This window comes from Pseudorasbora parva, chromosome 11 (genome assembly GCF_024679245.1).
Source record: "Pseudorasbora parva isolate DD20220531a chromosome 11, ASM2467924v1, whole genome shotgun sequence".
Classification (NCBI taxonomy): Eukaryota; Metazoa; Chordata; class Actinopteri; order Cypriniformes; family Gobionidae; genus Pseudorasbora; species Pseudorasbora parva.
The window spans coordinates 2,471,016-2,479,346 of NC_090182.1; positions in this window are offsets into that span (position 1 = coordinate 2,471,016).

Here is an 8,331-nt window from a genome sequence, read left to right on the forward strand (position 1 = left end):
CACACACACCGTGCCCCTACCCATCATACACACACACGGCTCGCTGACAAACATCAAAATGGTTCAGATTTATGAATGAAAATGGGAATGTGTATTATATGCTGGTCAACAGTCCTTTGAATCTTTATATTTTTAGCACAGTAGTTCATTTCAAAATAGAAATTCTGTCATTAATTATTCATCTTTATTTAAAAAGGACCTAAAATGCTGAATAACTCTTGATGTTGTTTTAGTCTCTACTAGAGCAGTGAATGTTGATTATTCTCCATTGTTGCGGCTCCTCTCTTCCCAGTCTGTCAGTAACGCTCTGTTGACTTCCTGTCTCTCTGAAGCCCCTCCTTCTAAAAAGCACACTGTGCTCTGATTGGTCGGCTGGAGCAGTGTGTTGTGATTGGTCAGTTTGGGAAATGCCCCGCCCCTTACCATAACCGCCAGTTTCAACACACTACTAACTGACTCAACCAGGCCCCGCCCCTTTATTGTGCATATTAATTATTATTATAATGAGGAATATTGCGACATGTTGGTTCCCGGAAGAAAACTCACGACTACAACGGAAAAAAAACCTGATAATAGAGAAGCTTTTAATGTTCTAATATCGTGTCCTAACTACACGCGATAATCTTCCAGTGAAAAGCGACTACGAGATGCGACAAATCAATCAAAAGCCACAGCCAATCAGAACAGCGAGTGGGCGGGCTCTAGCGGCACCAGAGATTAATCTTGACGGCACTCGCAAGGAAATTAATAAGTACATAATCAAATTCACAAATATTACACCATTTAAACTACTAAAAATACACACTGAGTTACTAAATCAATCGTTGTCATAGAATATACTTGTTTGTTCACAATTTGAACGCTCTTGTTTTAAATGTGCTTAATTTCAAGATCTGAGGTGAATTATTATTTAGTATGACAAAGCTGGGTAAGAAATGATATTCAAAGTAACATTACACACTTTTAACATTAAATAAAGCACATAAACACTATCTGAGAGTAACATTGCCATGTTCTGTGTTGTTGTTCCAGTTGCGACGTCGCACAAAAATAGAAACCGTTTCTAAAATAGATTCGTCGCGTGTCGCCGTCGCGGCTGGTTAGGACAAAAACTCAAATTAACATAAAAAAGATGCCTTTTATCGCGTGTCGCGTGTAGTTAGGACACTCTAAAGACACATCAACATGGAAAAAAAGCAGAATACACTTGCCTTTAATAACCTATTACACTGTCTAAACCCGACCCAAAACCTAACCCTTGGTGTTAAGAAAAGAAAACAGGAGATAAACACACATTTGCCTGAGCAACCGGTTGCTTAGTAGTCTTCATGGTCTTTGATTGGGACTTGTGTTTCACAGGATTCGTACCCGAGCGCAAGTGCAATATTGTTGAGCTACCAAGCAGATTAATTTTGTTCAGTGTAATGTTTAGGAGCATGACAACGCCAACGCGATGTCCCTTTGATAACAGACCGGTGTGTTAAACTCTTGGACGTTTAAAGAGTCTTTGCTGTGAAAATACAGCGTTTAGTCGATCCTGATAAGCGCTCATTGTCACACACAATGGCTGTCTTTTTCCATGAGGGGGTTTGGCTGCACGCCATCTGTTTCCAGTTGGACCATTAAAGGGGCGTTTGACTATGATTTGACTACTTTAACATTAGTGAGTGTGTAGTGTCGCTCTAAACAACATCTGCAAAGTCACGCGGCTCAGAGTTCAAAGCAAAGGGAGATATTTTCTTTTACAGAAATGTCTTTTTAAGGACTACAAAAAATGGCTGGTAAGGACTACAACGAGCTAGTGACATCACTAACCTTTACATTTGCATAGCTCCGCCCCCGGGAACGTGGAGAAGAGGAAGAGTTGCTGTAGTCGAGCACATTTGGGAGTCGCTTAAGCTGTCGTCCGTCTTTCACATTTATTGATACAGTACGAACACAAACGCAAACAACATAAGTAGGGGTGCACCGAAAATGGCATTATCAATTTCGGGACGAAATAAAAAAAACAAACAGCCGAAATTGTAAACTGAAAATGAATTTGACACCCGCACCTCTCCCATCCGCTTAGGTTTCACTCACGGTCGAGCTGTTATCACGCATCTGCCTAACAATGATTAAGCATGTCAGCGGTATGGACACACACACACACACACGGAGCCAGAGATTTGGCACAGTTTCCCATTTTATCAGTGTGTGTGTGTGTGTGTGTAAGGTAATCGGACCTGCTAACATGAGCTCTTGAAGCTCCGCCCTCTTCCTGAAAGGAGGAGGGGAGAACCAGCTCATTTGCATTTAAAGGGACACACACAAAAAAAAGTGCCAATTTTAACATGCTATAAAAATTATCTGTGGGCGCGCACGCACGCACGCACACACTGGGGACATCAGAGACTTATTTTACAACTTGTAAAAAGGGGCATAATAGTGCACCTTTAATATTGTTTGAATGCACTAAGTATAATTATTAACAGATTATTATCCATCCATCCATCCATCCAGATCATAAAAGGCTGAACAGTTTCTGATATTATCAGTGTGTGTGCGTGTGTGTGTGTGGTAATCGGAGCTGCAAACATGAGCTCTTTAAGCTCCGCCCTCTTCCTGAAAGGGGGCGGGGAGCACCAGCTCATTTGCATTTAAGCACATATTACTGTATATTATAACATGAGTTCATAAAACAGCCCTTATAATGATCACTGAGACTGATGTGATAGGACTGATTGTATTTGATAAGAGCTCATAAAGTCACCAATAAATGAATAAATGTAAATGTTTTCGATTGGTTTCTAAACTATAAAGGGAATATAAAGCATGTCACACTGAGGGAGATCGCACTGTTTGACGTCATGCCCACAGCCACACATAAACAGTGCATTATTACTTTTTCCGAATATTAAGTGGGACGAGGGCCATTTATTGAAGCGTTGCGGTTGCGTCTCGCAGTAGTAGCCCAGTGTTGAGACTGACATGTGAGATTAAGAGTGTGGGATTGGAGCAGAGGTAGTCTACTCTCACATCCCTGTTGACTCCGATAAGAAAGCCCATTCGATGACATGGAGGGACAAACTCAATTAACTATAATGGAGAGAGGCCATTCCAGCCCTCTGTTGACGGATGGCTACAGAATTCAGTTTTCTTGCTCGGAGAGATCTTAAAACCCGCTGAAAGGACGGGAGACAACAGGGACAAGCTGAATCAAAGGCTATCAATGAGAAATATCCTAATCTGTGGATTAAATGCCTCGCGGCCACAGTTTAATTTGAAGTGGAATACAAACCATCTCGGCGGAGTAACTCCAGCCGTATCGCCGAGCGAAAGGATAAAGAGAGCAGGCCGGATAAAGGAGGCAGGTCACGCTGGCAGAAAAAAGATCAGAGACGCACGTCAGCAAAGCCTCGTCTAATGAGACAATGCATCTGTTGCTCTTCATTACAGGACACCTTATTGTAAAGGTCAATGATTATTCTCATATTATTGCAAATACAACAGTTGTGTTGCAGGTGCAGATTTAAAATAAAATCCAGATTAACAAATCCTTGACTAAACTCTCAGAAAAAAAGGTACAGTGCTGTCACTGGGGCGGTACTCTAAGGTACAAAAGTGAAAAGGTACATCTTTGTACCTTACTCACCCCTAAATGGTATATATCAGTACTTTAAGAGTGCAAATGAGTAGCTGTGGCGCGATCATATATATAGTAGTGCTCGGCAGCGATTAAAATGTTTAATCGTGATTAATCGCATGACTTTCTGTGATTAATCGCAGTATGCGCAAAATTCAATAATGAATACAAAAGTGCTGCTAAATGAACAAAAGTGCAATAACATATGGTTTGCAAACACTTTAAACAAATAAGGGGCTTTTTACAGCAGTTAAAAGTTAGTAACAGTTACAATATTTATTGTAAATATCGACTTAAACATTAATTTAATCAAAATAAATTAAATTGGTGGTATACATATAGATTCTGTAGTAATATTCTCATCAGTGTTCTGTCAGCTTTATAGGCCGACTTAAATCTGCATATTTGTGATATTCATCAGTTATTTAATTTTATAAAGGCCATTTTTAAAAATCTTATTTAATGTATGCATCATCTTTCATGTTAAACTCTTTGATTAATAAATTCAGTTATAATGGTAAAGACACTATAGGCTGTTACCAACCAAATTAAATAATTTAAACTGCTAAAAATACAGCTGCAATAAATAATGTTATAAGATTGATGTTCTAAATAAAACATGCAATCATACTTTTAAACATAACCGCCACTAGGGGGCAGCAAGTGATCGTCTTCATGAGCGAGTCATCCAGTCGTTTATTCAAATGATTAATTTAAAACACTGAATCATTCAGTAACAAAACACCGCGCTGATTGTTTCTTTCCTCTGGAACTATTTTCGTCGGTGAAATCATCGGTGAAATGGAACACAAAAGGTTGTTTGGATCTAAAATTTAAGTAACTTAATATTAATAAGGCTACTTGTCTATTGAACTAGGCTACTCATGCTACACAATTCACGATTGCAAAGTCGACTTGTGTTATTAACAATATCATAAATCAAATATCAACACCTACAAAAAGCTCAGTTTTACCCCAGTATGTTTCTTCTGTGAGTTTATATCACTGCTCAATTGTTTTGATTTCTCCACGAATGTCTCTCACAAAGAGCGAATAAAATAATTGTCGGCGTTAATGAATGAATGCGTAAACGCGATAATAACGCGTTAACTTGCCCAGCCCTAATATATATTTATATATATATATATAAACCTCATTAGCGCCTGTGCAGATCGGTTGAATGAGGCGTCTACATAATATACTATATCTGCGATCGCGCCACAGTTTGACCTCATCAGACTTGACGAGATTCGTCTGGATATGCAAGGCCGTGTTATCCTAATGGGCTACATGGGCTTTAGCCCAGGGCCCCGAACACCAGGGGGCCCCCGAGACAATTCTCTTTTGCGTTATCCCTTTTTTTTTGGGGGGGGGGGGGGGGGGGGGGGGATCGAGGTAATTATGCGTACGTTGAGCATCGTTGTCACACACCCGAATCGAGTCACAGCGGACACCCAGTACATCGTCACCTCCACATGTCGAACGAAAATGTAAGAAAATATGACAGTGGCAGGGGCGAATCTAGCGGGGTTTCAACTGCCACACCAAAATAAAGACCATTGCCACCTCAGTAGGCAGCTAGTGTATCCCAAATTCCCAATGCATAAAATATAAATTGTTCCTCGATTTACATTAGCGGCACTTCAAATGTGATGAGATAATAGCAATAAAACACATATTTCTATTATTGTGTAGTAGTCCAACAAATGACTCCTATGAACTGCTTAGATCTGCAACGCAAATAGTTTGATGACGAATAGATCGCCTGTTATACGTCCCCAGTGTTAACGGATTTCAGCTTTCACACTGCACACGGATGCGGTCCGGCAAAGCCGGCAGTGCTTTGAGTCTGCAGGAGCGCGTCGATCGTTTCTACACCGAGTCTATTTTGTGCTGGACGCGCTGAATTAAAGTGATAGAACGTTGTTTGCATTAAAATAAACATGCATTGAAGGGAAAATCTGGTTATTTCACCGTTTCAATGACGTTTTGCCTCGGGTAAAGCAAGAAAACCGACACATTCAGGTAAATAGGGAGACATAATGGAGAGCTCTCGTCCTTTCTTGAAGGTGGAGAAATAAAGTTCTTTATGACCTGCAGGATTTCTAAAAAGATTTAAAAATTAAAGAAATTAAAGACTAGATTTTTTGTCTATTGTAAGTTTTAATGTAAAACGTTTTTTATTTTAACATAGGCCTAGTTTAAATATTTGCCACTTGCATGAGAAACGTAATATATAATAAATATAAAGTAAATATAAAGTGATGAATTGAATAAAACGTTGTTTAAACGTGACATTTAAAGGGTGTTTTGTAATGCTGAAAATAATCTGTATTGTTTGTCATGCTTTGTAAATTAATATTGATATGAACTTGTAATCACTTTAAGTTTCCAGTCCAGCTGCCAGCTACACTTTTTTTTACAGTGTAGTACCGGGACCCAACCCTAATCGTTATCAATGTTAATTGTATCGTAACCTCGATATGATATCGTTTATCGCCCAGCCCTTAGAATAGAGACTAGTGAACATTAAAGATGCCAAACTGTGTGGACTTTCAAGTTTAATTTCTCACTTCATGGGAATTTTCTTCCATGCCAACTACTTCAAATAAAACTCTCGACACAATGAACCTCGTCAGACATGACAGAAACCCTCAGAAGAGCTCACTGTAACCGCTCATAGCTCGTAAACACACATTTGTTTCCTCAGACACATAATAAAACAGCTGCAATCTGACTCCTCTCAAGCGTCGAGTCTTTATCAAACCTGAACCGACTCTTTTTTCCTTTCACAAGGTCATTATTCTGCCGCTTCACTTTTCCGTTAATGACTATGATTATTCATTCAATGCAATATTCAGTCAGCTAGTCATGAAGAAAAGCCGTCTCCACAGGTACGACTAGAGCTTTCCCAGACGCCATTAAATGAATCACTTGCTTTTAATAAATCCAGTGCTTTTAAAATCTTTTAAACCCCACAAATTCAGCTCTCCCATGCGTGCGCGCTTTTGTGACAACTCTGAGTGCGAGATGAACATCGGGTCAATTTAGAGCATGGAATTGATTTATTACCCATAATCCCATTCACAAAGCAAAGCAGGTCAGATAGGTGGAGGAAAGCAGATTTATGTTCCAGTTCCTGTCAAAGGCGCTGGCACACAGCTTGATCATTTTAAATCCAGAAAGTGTCTTTAACCAGGTAACCAGGTGGAACAGACACGGACACTGAGTCCTAAAATAAAGCAATCCAGCAACACTTGTGGGAAAGGGAACCGTTAATTGCACGAGAGCCTTACTCGGGATAACACAGTCAACAGAATACGTGAACATTTCACAAACACCTCCATATTGAGTCAATCATTCATAAAAAACAAATCCCGTAAAATTTACGGTAAAAAACGGCAGCTATGGTCGTCAGTACGTCACCGCAAAAAACACGGTAGCAACGTTTTTGTCTTCTATAATATCTTAAAACAAGAAGTATTTACTAGACAAGTAAAAAGTATTGTCTTGTTTTGGGGAAAATAACTCAAAATGAAGAGAGTTTGTGCTTTAAATAAGATAAATAATCTGCCAATGGGGTGAGAAAAATAATCTTAATTCAAACAGAAAACAAGATTATTTTTCTCACCCCATTGGCAGATTATTTATCTTATTTAAAGCACAAACTCTCTTCATTTGGAGCTATTTTATCCCAAAACAAGACAATTACTCTTGCTTGTCTAGTAAATACTTCTAGTTTTAAGCATTTCTAGATGTTTCGACTTAAAACAAGACAAAAATATTGAGTAAGAAAAGCATTTTTTGCAGTGTAACAGTTAAAGATTCACTGAAGATGGAAAATAACCCAAACGTCTGCTCTATATGTGCTGGAGAACAACGATAAGAGAAAGGAGTGCAGATCTTTCTGCTTTTTCCTTGCGTTATAAAACGAATATATTCAGTAGGACTCTTATTTACAGGCAGACTAAAGTGCTCAACATCGTCAGTAAAGAGACAATTAATGCAAAGTCACACTTTACTTCAGAGTCCAATTCTTACTATTAACTATGACTTTATCAATAAACTCCTAATTACTGTGTATTAATAGTTAGTAATGTGGTTAAGTTTAGATTAAGGGATGTAGGATATGATCAGGCTTTAATATGTGCTTTATAATATTAATAAACAGACAATATCCTAATAATATGCATGATAATAAACAATGAAATTAACTTAAAATTAAGTGTTGCCTAATGCAATTACAATCTAAAATATGATCATGAATTAATAGATACAGATAATATCAGTGATATTCATGATAATAAACAAGTTAATGAGAATTGGACTTAAAATAAAGTGTTGCCTAATCTAAAATATAATGTGTCTTATTATATTCCTCTATAACTAACCCACAATATATATATAGTTCCTGTATTCCAGCGCTGGTTTAAACCGATTGTTCTCATTTCGGGAAGCCGTCGGACTGTTAACTGGTTGTGAAATCCCTCCCTCTAATTAATTAGTGTAATAATCAGGTTAATGGGGAGACATAAATGGCGGTCTGTGTGTCTAAGTGCTTAAATTACAGTGATCCTTAAACACAATTCAAGAAGTGATGTAGGAACAAATGAACCTTGAGATTGTTTGCCTTCATTTGGATTGGCTCCAGGACTCATTTTAGGAAGGGCCGTTGATATCGCGGGATGCGCTGGAATGAATATTTT